Source organism: Rhinolophus ferrumequinum, chromosome 21 (genome assembly GCF_004115265.2).
Source record: "Rhinolophus ferrumequinum isolate MPI-CBG mRhiFer1 chromosome 21, mRhiFer1_v1.p, whole genome shotgun sequence".
In the NCBI taxonomy this organism is placed as follows: Eukaryota; Metazoa; Chordata; class Mammalia; order Chiroptera; family Rhinolophidae; genus Rhinolophus; species Rhinolophus ferrumequinum.
The window spans coordinates 36672498-36687372 of record NC_046304.1 but is presented as its reverse complement, the minus strand read 5'-3'; the positions used below and the strand labels follow the sequence as shown (position 1 = coordinate 36687372).

At 40.4% G+C, this 14875-nt stretch overlaps 1 protein-coding gene across 4 annotated transcripts in view; it reads right to left on the bottom strand.

Moving 5' to 3' along the window:
• WIPF2 (WAS/WASL interacting protein family member 2) overlaps positions 1–14875 on the bottom strand; it is a 38261-nt gene extending 23386 nt beyond the window's left edge. The window contains exons 1-3 of one of the 4 annotated variants that reach the window (XM_033090312.1): positions 14692–14875; positions 10960–11146; positions 9971–10016 (exon numbers count right to left, since the gene is read on the bottom strand). The gene's annotated coding sequence lies outside the window, so the exon portion shown is untranslated. Of the gene's footprint in view, positions 1–9970; positions 10017–10959; positions 11147–14364; positions 14513–14691 lie in introns of those variants that run through there. The other 3 variants (XM_033090313.1, XM_033090310.1, XM_033090311.1) reach the window with 3 other exon arrangements.

The window sequence follows — 14875 nt, the reverse complement described above, 5'->3', positions numbered from 1 at the left end:
TCCTTTCTTACACACATGTTCAATTCTTTAATTTGCTATTAAAACTCTTTCCAATATAAAGAAACAGAGCTAGGTAAGAGACATTTCAAGATCCTCTCTGGACAAATAGCTCTGCCTAGAACTCTGTCTCCAGATAATCTTGAGAAGACAGTTGTGTCTTCAAGAGAAGATTCCAGGCATTCCCTCCAATAGAATTCTTCTGATTCCATAGTTCAAATCAAAATAAATCTTTCTAACAGTATCAGGGATGGAACATAATAATTGTTTGGCAGAAAATCAGTTGCTCTTGGACAAAGAAATTCACATAATAAAGAAGGGGGTTTTTGTTTGGTGTATTTTAATCCCAGCCAGAAGGAACTACAGCTTTGGTTAATGTGGCTTCAAGAACCCAGGTAGGTGGAGTGGCAAGACTTTCTAAGCATGGACATTAAAAACCCACTGATAAATCAGCCGTTCACAACCATTCAATAAGACAACCTACCACAGAAAACAGTCATATCAAACAAGTTCAACATGAGCAAGTCCACATTGTATATTTCTCAATCAGGTTTTAGACAAACAGATTTAACAGCAAGAAACTAAGGGTAACTGCAACAAATGAAAATAAGTAAAAAGTGAATGGGTAGGTTTTAAAACTGGATTCCAAATTCAACATCAAGGTCAACTCATTCTGATAAGCACTTAACCACTGATACAAACCACCCTGTGGTGTCCCCATGATACTGGTACAGACATTACCCTGAACTAAGAAGCTAACTTTAGAGGAAGATCCCATGTATCTACATCCGTTTTACCCAATGGGCGAGGAAGCACAGACGTATCTTTCTATTGTTCTCTCCTGTTATTTCACAGCAGGTGTTCCATAGTCACTTGTTAACTGAACAAAAGTAAATTTAAGAGTAACACTGTCTGAAAGAGTAAGCAAGTCTCAATGAAGGAAAAAAGCAGCAAAGGATGAATGAATGTGCCAGTAACAGAAAAGGGAGAAGGATGGTTTATTTATCTATGAAAAGAGTAAAGGAAGAAACATGAGGCTATGCACATAGTGCAGTTTCAAAATTTTTAATTTGCTGAATTCATTCATTCATGAATTTACTTATCATCCAATAAGTATTTACTGAGCACCCACCACTTAACCATTCAATAAATATATATTAAGCCACCTACTAGATGCCAAAGTATTATTCTATAGCAACGGTTCTCAGCAGGGGTGATTTTTTTCCCCTGGAGACATCTGGCAATGTCTACAGACTTTTTGACTATCACAAGTGGGGGACCGTTACTAGCATCTGGTGGACAGAAAGCAGGGACGCTGCTCAACATTCTATCACGCATAGGGCAGCCCCTCCTCCCCCGCAACAAAGAATTATCCATTCTAAAATATTAATAATGCTAAGGTTAATAAACCCTGTTCTAGAAGGTGAACAAGACAAGTTTCTACACTCTTGGGGCTTACATTCTAGTGGAAGAGATAAACAAGGAAAACAAATATAATCTCAGTATCTCAGTTACTGATAAAAGAAATTAAAAAAAAATAGAGACTCATAAAGGGAGAGCGCAGGAGTAGGGCGGAGTGCTGTTTTAGACAGGCTTGCAGGGAGAGGCTCCTGCCCAGGCTGGCTCTCCCTGAGCAGAGCAAGCCCTATGACCATCTGAGGGAAGAATAGCATTCCAAAAAGAATTAACAAATAGCATGTAACCCGCCACACACAAACTGATGGGATTGAGCTTGATGTGTCAGAGAACTAGTAAGAAGGCCGGGGTAGCTAGAATACAGTGAGGAGGAGAATGGTAGGAGATGAAATCTGAGGCCTTATAGGCCATACTCCAAATCCAACAGTAGCATCCTTCTCTGTCTAATATGCCTACAATACTAAGGAAGTCTATATGAACCAACAGTTTCACACCTGAAGGAAACCACGAATGCAATGAGTTACCTCATTAATCCCAGACTGCACTGGATCTCTTGGCTGAAGCACAGCTGGGGACCTATGTGCTAGCGGGAAGCCTTCCAGGATTAAGTCACCTGATGATAATCTGCCTGCCGGGCCCCCTGCCCTGTAACTTCGCTCCTGAAAAGCAGTGCAGTATGGGGAGGCAGGAGCTCATCACCACAGCAGCATCACTAACGGCATCCAGTTCCTAAAGCACAGAACCCCAACATGGGAGAAGAGCCAGGAGCTCCAGAGGACTATTCACATGCCACTCCACGAGGCTAACGAACAGCAGGAGCCCAACAGGTTCCAATAACTACATGGGAACTAGTGTGAACACAGAATCATGAACATGTCTCCACGTGTTCAATATAGTAGAGGGTCTCAACTAAAGCATTTTTGGTTTAAAATACAAGGAAACAGACTGGAATAAGTTTCATGTTTTACATAGTTTACCACCCTCCCCATCCCCAAAGGCTTTAATTTATATAATTTAAAAATAACCCACAGCCCTCTTATTTCAATGGAGAAGGTGCTACCTCCCCCTTGAAATTCAACTCAGTCAAACCTCTGGTGAAACAGAAATCTATCATGTGTAGAGATGGATTTAATTAAAATTCCAAGGTTATATTCCATGAAGGAAAAAAATCAGTTTTCCAACTGCAAGCATTTTCCATCATGGAAAAGTCAACTATAAAACGAACCTGACTGATCTAACAAGTTAAAAAAAAAAAAAAATCACATACCCACCATGAATATTTATACTGAAAATCCTAGGGCTTCTACAAACTAAACCTGGATGTTTTACTCTTTAGATCAATGACTGTCCCTGTTACAAGCAGCACACAACCCTGGAAGAGAAAAGGAAGGAGGCAGAAGAAAGATACATTAACTACATGATGAAATGCTTTCAAATATAATTTCTCTAATAAAAACATAAGTATGCATCCTAATAATGCAGGTTTCCTCCCTAATATGATTCTTTCCTCTTGTCCTAGATTATTTCTTAAAAGCCCTAAAAACATAAACTCAGGAGTCTACTTACTCACGTACTACTTGATGTGGCGGTAAATATTAGGTACCACACATTATTCCCAGAAACAAGGCAGCCCAGGAGCCAAATCCACTCATCTAAAACAATGACAAATCAATAAGAATTCTCCTCTTGTGTTCAATTAAATAACCACAGCTGCAAAGAATGGTTTCATAAAAAGATAACTAATGCCAAGAGCAACTGTAAATTAAATGCCTGAAAATCATCCAAAACAGACAACAGGGAATGACCTCACCAAACCTCCACAGCCCCCACCACACCCTAAAGCAAAAAGAAAATGCTGCGGTCCTGTGAGCACTGAAGTATTGGGAAGGTGAGGGAATGTATACAGAAAATAGTCAACCGCAATAAATCAGTCGTAGTTGAAAGCAGTGCTTTAACACATAGCCAGTGGTCAACAATCAACGAGACAACAGGACTTGAGATATGGCATTGTGTTTGTGACTTCATTCCCCAAATCTGTCACTGGAACTTGTAAAAAGGGATTAGAGCTGATTCTATAGAGCTGCTCTTAGAATACCAATCAGCGCTACCTCGAGCCCACACATCCTGTTCCGGCTGTGTGTTAGCTTGTAACAGCCGCCAAGACTTCCAAGAACCGAGAACTAGGGTGCTACACTAACGAGCTCCTACAACATCCTCACACAGGTACTAGTTGGCTTCTGATGGCCAAGCAAGTCACAGCAACCTCGGGGCAAGTGCAAACATCTCATTCCCAGAGGCCTTACAGACTGGCAGCAAAAGATAAAGCTTTTCTTCCTTCGTAGGCCTAGGGATCTATACCACAAAAAGGAGAAGAGACTATGTCCTTTCAACTGTCAAAGTGAAAAACAAACTTCAAATCACAGTACTTTAACATCTCCTAAAACGATGCTGCATATATCCAAGGTAGATCGTTAGTACATCTGTTTTCAAAGCCTGAGTCAATTTTCCATTTTACCAAAAAAAAAAAAATGTAACAGATTCTTGGATTTGGACAGTAAAATGATGCAGAAAGTAGCTCCATGTTCATAACTAATATTTCCTCCCCACCCACACAACCCAGGAACCAGTGGGTTTAGAAATGTTGGCTAAAAAAATGGAGTCACACAAGGCCAAAGTTATTACCATGAGCCAGCATTTAACTAGAGAAGACAGGAATTAATCAGATGAAGGGCACATTTTAATTTAGAAATCCAGACCAAAGCTAGACAGACTAAAACACAGTCTGAATACAAAAAGCAAAATTAGGGGAAGCCTAAGGAGTTCGCGTTGCAGAGACTTAAGACAGCAATAAGTAGAAGACCCTTCTAAAACAGAGTTTCCAAACTTGCCTGAAGACACATCCTAGGGCATTTGTTAAAAAACAAACAAACAAACACAAAAAGATTCCTGGGCCCTAACCCAGACCTTCTAAAATCATAAATTTTCCACGAGAGAGATCTGGGAATCTGTATACTCAACAATTCCTGGTGTTAGGGAAGTTCTGGAAGACACTAAAAGAGTATTAGGAATCAAGTACACAGATACTATCTGAATAGCTATCAGCAAGGGAAAACTGATGAGTATGTTGGTTAAACATGAAGATGCTGCATGCGTTTACCAGTGTTCCCTCAGAAAATGCCGTTAAAATTATGCACAGGGACTTTTTTTTTTAAGGCATAAACGAGAGAGAGAGAGAGAGAGAGAGAGAGAGAGAGAGAGAGAGAGAGAGAGAGAGAGAGAGAAAGAAACAAGGAAAGAAAGAAAATGGGAAAGGAGACAATAGCAGAAAAAGAAATGGCAATAAAATTTTGGAAGCTGGACAGCAGATGCACTAGTGATAAATAACTTCACAGAAGAGAAAAAAGCTAAACGCTTGCAGTGGAAAGAATTCCTTCCACAGAGTCTCTGAAAAGGCTCAGAAATGGTAGGCACTTAGTACCTGTGGACCAAGCAGAGTAGGAGGGGGCTAAAACAGGAGAACTGGTTGAAAGTCTGTATAAGACGTAGATTCCTCCTTACCAGGTGGAAGATTGGACAAATTGAATCAGAGGGTGGTTGAACCAAGGGGCCAGTCACAGGTAAGGGCAGGAGTGCCAATCTGAAAATAGGGGGAGCAAATAAAAGCCTAACTTTTACTCCCCTCTCCCCATCTCTCTTCTCCCACTTGGCTCCAAACACCCCTGCTGCTGGGCAGGAGACTCTAGGCAGGAGACTGGAGGAGCCTCTCTGAGGAAACTGACCAGCCAGCCGCCAATTCACCCCAAAGTGGTGTCCATCCCTGAATGAGCCAGGGCTCCACATTCAGAGCTTATTAGTGCCTCATTCTTAAAAATGAACAGCCAGCCAAGAATTGTGAGACACCTGAAGAAAACCTCTGATGTGAAAGACAGGAATCAAAGTAAACAAAACAGAATTCCTGGCAACATGCAAATATATTTATATATAAAATTCTGAGAACACTAAAAAGAGCTCATGGAAGTTTAAAAAATTCATACTAGAAAACACAATACATAAAAATACAATAGTAAACATGGAAGAAAACGCTAAGGAAATCTGAAAATTGATGAATAAAAAAAAGGAAAATTTGCAAGGAGAAAAAAAATTAGAGGACCAGTCTAGTACCGTGTTTCCCTGAAAATAAGACCTAGACGGACCATCAGCTCTAATGCGTCTTTTAGAGCAAAAATTAATATAAAAGCCAGTCTTATTTTACTATAATGTAAGACCTGGTCTTTTATAATATAATGTAAGGCCGGGTCTTATATTAATTTTTGCTCCAAAAGACACATTAGAGCTGACTGTCTGGCTAGGTCTTATTTTCGGGGAAACAGGGTAGGAGTTTCACTATCTGGATAACAGAGGTTCCCAGAAAGAGACAGGAGAGAAATAATTATCAAAGGACGAATACATCAAAGATATAATACAAGAAAACTTTGCAGGATAGATGGGAATAAGCTTTAGACTGAAAAGGGACACAGAATGACAAACATGATGAATTTTAAAATATCCACACCAAGGCACAACATGATTGTATTTCATAAAGAGGGGTAAAGACAAAACCTGAAAACCTTTCAGGAAAAAAACAGAACCATACAAAGAATCCAGAATCAGAACAGTACCAAACTTCACAATACCACTATTGCAAGTCAGAAGACCACAAAGCAAGGCTTAAAATTTCCATAAGGATGATCTCCAACATAATACATTATATCTAATCAAACTACCAACTGGTGTGAGGGTGGGAAGGAGACGATTCAGATACACACGTCCTCAAAAATTGCACCCCCTCCAATGGACTCTTTCTCATAAATCCTCTGGGAGAGGCTCTACTACTGTATTTGAATGTATCGAAGAGAGATTTATACTTCTGCCCCAGTTCAGGGATGAATTAGTGATTGATATTTAGCAAAAGCAAACAAAAAAAAAAAGTGAGAGAGAAAGAAAGAAAAGAGGAAGGAAGGAGAAAGGAAGAAAAACAATGACAATTATTATATTTAGGGAAAAATAAGGAATATAATCATAGTAATATAGTTATTATATCAGCCGTTAATTTCTTTTCCTCCCCCGCACTCCCCCCCACCCCAGCCTTCTTCCGCCTCCTCCCTGCCCCCTCCAGGCTTGTTTCTCAGTCTAGTTGTGTAGGACACAGTTCCCTGGCCCATGCTGGTATTATGAGCCTTGCACTCCCCCAGGCTGAGGCAGTCGGTCCCCAGCTGACAGCAACTCTCGCCAACCTCCAGCTGCTCACAGCAGCTCAGCTCCAGGGAGAGCTGTTGTTCACAGTCTTAGCGATAGAGGGCGCAGCTCACTGGCCCATGTGGGAATCGAACCAGTGACCTCAGCGTTAGGAGCATGACGCTCCAACCACCCCAACTACCTGGACGGCCCAATTTTTTTTTTTTTTTTTTTTTTTTTTTAGTAACATTCACCACTACTCCCTTCCGACTCCTGTGGTGGCAGGTGGCAGGTGGGACGAGGCTAAAGGCCTCGGAACTACATTCCCAGAATCCCATCAATGGGGTTGTGGTTTAAATTCCAAGAATACTAGTCCTTCACTTAAGATCTGGAAGATCTTAAGAAAAGTAGATGCCACTACTGCCCTTCCCATAGCAATGAGCAGGTGTGTGGCTTCCGACAGATGACAGACAGGAGTTTTGCAGCAGTTTCCAATATCCTGCTAATTGCCTGCTTTGGTGTTTAAGGCAGCCAAGATCATTAACGACAGCAGTTTTTTTTACAAATCCCTATAACATGGCTTTCCCTGACCAATGCTCCCATGGCCTTTCAATGGTTTTGTAGACATCCAATATCTGCTTTGAAATACCAAGAATAGTTTGTTTTTCTAATTGAATCCTGATCTATAATATAAAAAGATACAAAACATTAATTTAATCAAGATTATGATATATCTGTATTAGGCAAATAGCAGGAAAGGTTGAGGTTGCAGCCTAAGAATGCAAAAATCATCTGCCACAGTAGAAAGTCAATAGATAATATCTAAGAATGGAAAAATCAAGAAATAACAGTATAAGCATACTATGTAGAAACATGAATACACATCAGGAAAAAAACACTAAAGCAGTAAAAGTGAGGAAAAACAAGGAGAAATGGAGCAGCTGTTTTTTTAAGACTTGTAATACTATGTGACTCTTTCAACTGTGTATGCTTACTATTTTGATTTCAAAAAAATTTAATTATGAAAAACCAAAAAATCCTAACACTGTATAAGCAAAACCGAGCTTCAGACTGACCAAACTTTTTTTAAAATGTCAATCAATACTGGATCGAAACAGGGCCAAACAAACAAACAAAAAAATCAGCTTAAGCAACTTTACTTACCAACGTAGTTAAGGACAATAGAAAATCCTCAAAACACAAAATATTTAAAAGGCCATCATGCTTGATTCTAGAGCCTGTGTCTTGAATTCAACTCTAATGGAAGCGGGCTACCTAATGTGACCTGAATCTGCCACAGCCTGGGTGTAACCAAACAATGTTCACCACCCCAGAGCTTACTCTACACCTCAGGTCAAATATGTGAGGAACTTGCAGGTCACTGTTAAGAAATCATGACCAAAATTAATTGCAAAGGTAAGCACAAAAATAGAGGGATAAATCTTTAAAAAAAACCTTAGCTCCTTTATAGGTCTTGTTTTCAATTTAATGTAACTAAAAAACAGAAACAACAAACATCTGTTGTCAAACATCTTTAGAAGTTCTAATAAACTGTTAATTAGATAAGAAGGGAGATTACAAGGTGAACTGAAACCCAGTCATTTATGACAAAAACAGCTCTTCTCACTCTAGGCTAGCCATATCTCGTATTACTAGCCCCCAACATCCATGTGCCATCCTTCATTTGCACACCCAAATCATAAAAGTAGAAAAGCATATACAAAGAATAGTCAGAAGTAAACCCAGTGATAACAGTCTCCAGTATGAAAAGGCCTGAAAGAAAACGTAAACAGATGCTCCATGAAATGCTGATCCAGACTTCACATGGAGAGAAGAAGTGTCATGCCTCATTTCAAAGATAATATATTAAGTCCCAACTCACCACAGATAATCTAATAACAAAGCTGTGACTTTCACTGTCGAGGAGTCTCTTTTCTCTCACTCTAATACCCTTAAGCCATGATATACACAGATGCTCCTTGCTGAAATGCTAGAAAAATTTGCCCATTTTCATTTCTTGATCACTAGTGATGGACTGCTAAACCAAGAGTCTACTTTAAGTTATGAAAACAGGGCAAGCTGATCCAATTTCACAAGAAAGGTACTAAATCAAACAGGCCCATCTGGGCTTTGAGGAAGAGTACTGTGCTTTCTGAACAAAAGTCAATATACTGAGAGATAAAAATGCTTTCATGCTTTTTTATAGTGGCCCTTGGGCTACTGATTCATTTGCATGCCCAAAAAGAGTTATGTGTGACGTTAAAGACATACGGCCTCGATGATGGGTATGAGAATATTATATTCACCAGTTCATAAGAACATCTGTGTTCTCTCTCTAGCCCCGTGAAGCTTACAATAAAGAGTCAATATTCCCTAGAAATAAATGGGTTTTCTGTTTCCTAAATAGCAGGTCTGGTAAACTAACAATCCATAATCCCCATAACCTAAGAATTGTTCCCCAATAATCACTCATCTCTATACTAATTCCTAAGACCCTAAAATTTTAAGACCTAATCCAGCCACACAAGTTTAATTTGCAAGACCTAGAAGAAATCAAGACTAAAACAATAGGCTTTGTCCAGTGAAGTTCTTATAGAGAACGTTCCACTGTATTTGAACGTTCCATCAGATTTCTTTATGATACTGATGGTTTTAGCATCAACACTAGCCAACTAATATCTGTGGAAAGAACTGACAGAAAAAAATCTCTACTGTAAAGGTAGAACTCAAAATTCACTATGCTATTTATCTAATTTTTTTTAGAGAGCTCACACTCTCTGAAGTCTTACCTCCTGTTTCTCAGACACGCTGGAACTTTCTTCAACTCTCCAAAATATCCATATTCTTTCCCTGCTCAGAACGACCTTCACCTATGCCATTTCCTCCACCTAGAACAGTCTTTTGTCCTCCCTTCATTCTTTGAGTTTCAGCCTTAAAAGTCAATCCCACAGGGACCTTCCTTGACTGCCCTTCTTCCCAATCAACCTGGGTTAGGCTTCCAAATAGTTCTCTCCACAGTATTTATAGTGACAGTAATTAATTGTTTGTTTAATGGATTCTTCCCCACTAGACCAGAACTGTGTGAATGCAAGGAATGAGTCAGTTTTGCTCACTGCTATGTCTCCAGTACCTAACACAGTGCTTGGCACACAGGAGCCCAAAAATTCTTGTCAAATAAATGAATTAACAGAGGCAAAAAAAAAAAAAAAAATCAGCTTCAGCAACTCTATGTATAATTTACCGTACAGTTATTGTCACACATATAAAGGGCCAAAATATATATTATTATTCACTGGACCACAGTTTATAATAGCAAAAGACCAGAAACATTTAAAATACCTACCAATATAGGGCAGGTACCAAATCTCTTCATTGCTTATATGGAATGACTGCCAAAATAAGTTAAAAAGTAGAGAGTATTAACAGTGTGCTACACTTGTTTAAAAAATACAAAACAAGAAATATATATATTTGCTTTATAAGTACATGGTATCTTTGCAAAGGATCTTAAGAAACTGATAATACTAGTTGCCTCTGAGAAGATGAATTGGATGAGTAGACAGTAGACTACGAGTAGAAGGCAGACAATTCAATGTATACCCTTTTTACTTTTCGAATTTTGAACCATGTGAACATATTATCTATTTTAAAACTAAAAGTTTCTAAAGACACTCCTGTCCTTATTTCTAATACAGTGACGGAAAGAGAGTAAGCATCTCATACTTGGATCTTTGACGATAAACATCTTGTCTACTAGCTGAACACTGGGAGGGCAGAAGTAGAAAGAAGGAAAACCCACTTATCCACAAATCTTGGACAGCTTGCCCCATACTAGATTGCATCATTTCAGAAGAAAATTCCATGTTTTGTTTAAACCAGTTGTCCCAATCTGGACATATGGACAATGTTTTCACAGTCAGAAGGAATTATTAGGAGGAAAAGAAAAGGGGGATTATTGGATTCAGCATTTCTATAAGCTAATATAGTAGAGTGATGAATTTGTACTGAAGAAATATCATAAATACTGACTAAAAACAAATTATTTTCACTGAGGGGCCTCAAAATCTTAATGGAGCTTAATTTGAATCCACAGAGTTTAAGAACTAAAATTTTTTTGAAAACCAATTATAAGAATGGGGAGGAAAGCTACAGACATTCCTCAGAAATACAGATTTGACAAACTTCAAGACACTTTTCAGGAAAGAAAGATCCAAGACTTGATTAAACACAACTCCAATAATCGTATTGTAATACAAACAATAATTGTATTTGTTATCAAGACCCTGCACCAGATTTAAAGTCTTTGGATCTGAACCTGTAAGTTTCCCAAACCTGCATATCAGGAACCGAATACTCTAGACTAATGATGGCAGGAGAAAGCCGAATCCAGGACCACCAATGAGAGGGTCTGTCTCGGGGTTTCCAGTGTTAGAAGGGCCACCGTCATATGCTATAAGAAATGATCTTCAGAATCCATCCCAAGACCTATCGGAGAGAGTTATCTTCAACTAATTATCCCCTGAAAGACAAAAGGGTATTTATTTACTAAGCAGAACCCACTGAAAAGGGCATTTACTAAGTAGAACTAAGTATCTAGTACAGCCATTCTAAATTGTTAGAACTTTGCCTAGCCTAAATGACAAGTTAGAAGCCAATTCCTGGCTCTCTACTTTGATAACACATTTGCCTCCACAGGCCCTTTCCCCACATTAAGCCAAAATCTTAAGGGATCTAAGACTGACACAGGCATTAGCAAATGTTTTTCCCCTCCCAACATTGTTTTTCTCCATGAAGTTCTATTCAGCATTTTAAATACCCTTCTATACGATACTAAGAAATGTTCATGGATTTAGCCTATGGCTCCCCAGGCTCAAAGGCTTGGAAGTGAAAGTGGGGCCTAAGAAAAGTGTCTGAAATACTCTCTCTCAATGCCCTGGACTTTCAAGGCTAGACAAAGGCAATGATTCTGCATTTAATCACCAGATGAATTAAGAAACAGATTTGAATTTAGAAGAAACATAAAGGAGTGCAAAAACATTCACGAAAGAGTACTGCCTCTACTTCCGTGCAGGGCAGCTCTCAGGATCTGCCAATGAGCCTCATTTTGACACGGAACATCCCATCTCCTCTAATCCGGGGCATATCCCTCAAGAGACAGTCAACCGGAACTCTGCCAACTTCTGCTCTGGAGTTGTGTGAAGAACAGTAGCAACAAGAGCCTACTTTGAGAAGGAGATCAACAATCACACTCAAGAAGAAAAGAAGTTATTTGGCAAAGGGAAGCGTGTTGCCAAAATGTTCGTCACAGCTTCAAGGTCCCGGTTTGTGTTTCTGCAACTATTCTTTGCTTTGACAGAGTCCATTCTCTGGCCCAGGAAGCCCAGCTCAGCTTCTGTCACACGCCCCATTGGAAGCAGTCAAGAAGCCTTTCAATTTGGTGGTATCAAACTGTGACACACACAAGATGTCCACCAGCGACTCAAAAGGAGGAAAAAATATGTAATTTGCCATTTGCACTTCGGACCAGCTCACGTAGAGCAATGGAAAAACATAATAGGATAGAAACAAACGGAAAATCATTGTTAAACAAACAGGCTCTATATACCAAAGCCTCCCCACAACTCGGAGCCTCTGTAACTTATTTCAAAACCTTCTTAAAAACCAAAGAGACACACTGTAGTCTTTTTGAAATTACAGCAAAATATTAAGCAGGTTTATACTCCAAAGTAAGTGTATATACTTCAGAGCCTGCAGCTCTTCAGAATTACTTCAAGAGCAATAGGAAAACAGACTCAAGTAGACCTGGTTAGTCTCCCAAAGGGCCCAAGAAGTCAAGAAAGAACATCTGAAAATATTCCCTTCAAAAGGAACAGGACTCGGGGGGGAGGGTGAGGGGATTGGAGGGCAGTCGGTGACCACAGGATGGCCACGGGTTTGAAAATTAATCTGGGGAACGTAATTTGGTGGTTACCAGAGGGTAAGGGGGTTGGGGGGTGGGGGATGAGGGTGAGGGGGATCAAATGTATGGTGATGGAAGGGGAGCTGACTCTGGGTGGTGAACACACAGTGTGATTTATGGATGATGTGATACAGAATTGCACACCTGAAATCTATGTAATTTTACTAACAATTGTCACCCCAATAAATTAAAAAAAAAAATTAAAAAAAAAAAGGAACAGGACTCTTCTCCTCCCTTCTCAAAAATAAAAACTTCAAAACTCCAACGTTCTCAACACCCTCCCCCTTCCCTGCGTTTCACCTTTGTGCTGACATCACATAACTAATCAGTACCAACTAAGGTAAACACTACTCTGATATCAAGTGTGAGGGAGAATTAGAAACTGCCCCCTCTTGAGCAAATCCACGTCAGACTTCAGAAATGCCCAGACTTTCAGGAACATTAAGCTAAGTAAGTTCACCCACGGGCAAAGCATTTCAGGTATCATGCCCAAAGGAAAAGCTAGAACAGTTGAGATTTCAAAGAATTAACAATAAACAAGTTAAAATTGTCCACATGCACACTCGTCCCCACCAACTGGCAACAGAGCCAAAGTGACCGGATCAAAGTAAAAATGCTCAATTGTCTAAAATATTATTTTTAGTATTTTAAAATTAATATTTTAAAATTTTCAAAGAGTTCATGAGGAAGATCAATGTTTGTCAAGAGTAAAGTAATGGAAATTTTGTTCTTCAATTTTTTTTAAAGAGTAAAATACTCTGGAGGCTAGACTGAATTCTCCTGCACCAGACTTCATTCACCCCTAACTCTAACTTCCCATTCTTTATCTTAATGGCAGCCAATACAATGTAACACAATAATATGAAATTTTTGGCCACTGAAAGTTGACAGTTCAGAAAGGTTAAAAAACTGGACATGTATCAAATCAAAACCAACTCTTCCCTAGCACAAAAAACGCAGCAAGGCTGAGAGGAAGAAACTGAGAAAGACATGCCTTCTAAATATCAGTATCTCAGTCTTGTTTTCAGAGGTTACTTCTTCGCATCCACTTTAAACATCCCATTTGGTTAACACCATCTTTTAGAGGTAGCGAAGGGCCAACCCTGTATCTCAAAAGTGAAAAAAATGCGACAGTGTAATGACTTGCCCCACCGTTACTCAGTAAGTTCATACGTGGGCTAGAACAGTCCTTATTCCCTCAGGTTCTCTCGTAAAATGAGAGAAGTCACCAAACACATTCAGTAAGTCCTTCAGAAACAGAAACTGTATGGCAAGAATAACAGCAGGAAAAAGGAGGTGGATCCTAGGGGAGCCCAAAGCAGGAACAACAGATGATTGAAACCCCTTTAAAAATATGAATTCCAGCAAACACCAGTTCTTCCCCGCATCCCAGTGTCATTTTTTAAAAAGTTTCCTGATCAGTAACTCAACAACACACACCGCCCACGTTTAACACTTGACGATTTCTACCTTCCCTCACTTCACACCTCTCCAATCGGAACCTTCAACTCTAGGTTGTGGCCATGCCCATTTCTCAATCCAACCTTTAACTCAATTCTGATTTCTTCTCAACTGACGATTCCCTCTAGTGTAAGCAGTTTCCCGAGTCATCCTCTCAACCATTGGTTTTCACTCCAGTCAGTCCCCAAAATGTAACATCGGCCTCCTCACCTGGAGCATCCAGTTAATTACCTGTTCCCAACAAGTCCTCCCTCCCCATCTCTCTTTTTGCGCACGGTTACCTCTCGTTCCTCACCGCGAGTTACCGTCTTACTCACCTTACCCAATCTTTCAGGATCCCTTATTTCCTGCCTCTCAATAACCTTCCTCCCCATTTTCAGTCAGCGAACGCCCCACACCAATTCCCGACCACTCCTCCCTACTTAGATTTGCCAGGCTCCCTCTCCTCCAGGTTCTTCAGACCCAGACCCAGTTCTCCCCTCCCCTCAGGCCCCGCCCCAAGGACCCCTCTCTCCCTCAGGCCCCTCCTCCAATACCTCGCTCTCCTCAAGCCCCGCCCCAATCCCCCTCCCCCGGATCTCCCTCCCACTCAGGTCTGCAGGTCATCTCAGCTACGGACCCAGCCTTCCTGGCCTCTTTCTGACCTGGCCGCAGCGGCTCTGGGAGCGAATCCTCCGCCACCTCCGCTCCGGCTTCGTCCAGCTCTGCTCGGCCCCTGCCCGGCAAGCTCCCTTTCTCGCCGCCGCCGCCCCTTTTGCCAACCCGGAAATGGATCTGCTCCCACCGTCCCCAGCGTCCACGAACAAAATGGAGGCGGGGGGGAAAAGG